The sequence below is a fragment of the Schistocerca cancellata genome, chromosome 1 (genome assembly GCF_023864275.1).
Source record: "Schistocerca cancellata isolate TAMUIC-IGC-003103 chromosome 1, iqSchCanc2.1, whole genome shotgun sequence".
Taxonomy (NCBI): Eukaryota; Metazoa; Arthropoda; class Insecta; order Orthoptera; family Acrididae; genus Schistocerca; species Schistocerca cancellata.
Genome location: NC_064626.1, coordinates 323,571,625 through 323,572,284, shown reverse-complemented (window position 1 = coordinate 323,572,284; position 660 = coordinate 323,571,625). Strand labels below are relative to the sequence as shown.

Genomic DNA, 660 nt, shown 5'->3' with positions numbered 1-660 from the left:
TAATGTTAAATCCCTTTCAAGAAGGCGTCCGAATCCGACTTTGCCAGTGCACGAATGTGACTCGGCCGCCATCTCGAGAGCGCTACGTATGAGCAGCAACACTGAAGTTACTTCTGCCTCTAGAAAACAATAAGACTTTTGAATAAATTAAAGGTAAAAGAAGCACGAAGAAAATGAATACGAAACCGTGCACTAAGGGCGGCCAGTCATGAAAGTCAGAAAATCGTAGGCTGAAGTCTGTCACACTGGTCGTAACACGTTACCTTTTTTGGGAAAAATAATTTGCATTGCTATCTTATTTATGCTCACTGAACTTACATAGAATCAAGAGATCACGCGGGCAACGGCCTTGCCGCAGTGGATACATCGGTTCCCATCCGATCACCGAAGTCAAGCGCTGTTGGGTGTGGCCGGCACTTGAATGGGTGACCATCCTGGCCGCCATATGCTGTTGCCATTTTTCTGGGTGCACTTAGCCTCGTGATGCCAATTGAGGAGCTACTCTACCGCATAGTAGCGGCTCCGGTCACAGAAAACCATCATAACGTGCGGGAGAGCGGTGTGCTGGCCACACGCCCCTCCTATCCGCGTCCTCAGCTGACACGGCGGTCGGATGGTCCCAATGGCCCACTTGTGGCCTGAAGAAGAAGTGCTGCTGCC

General features: G+C 50.3%; 1 pseudogene; it reads left to right on the top strand.

Moving 5' to 3' along the window:
- Positions 1–339: 339 nt before the first annotated feature.
- On the top strand, positions 340–457 carry LOC126105363 (5S ribosomal RNA; annotated as a pseudogene).
- Positions 458–660: the final 203 nt, after the last annotated feature.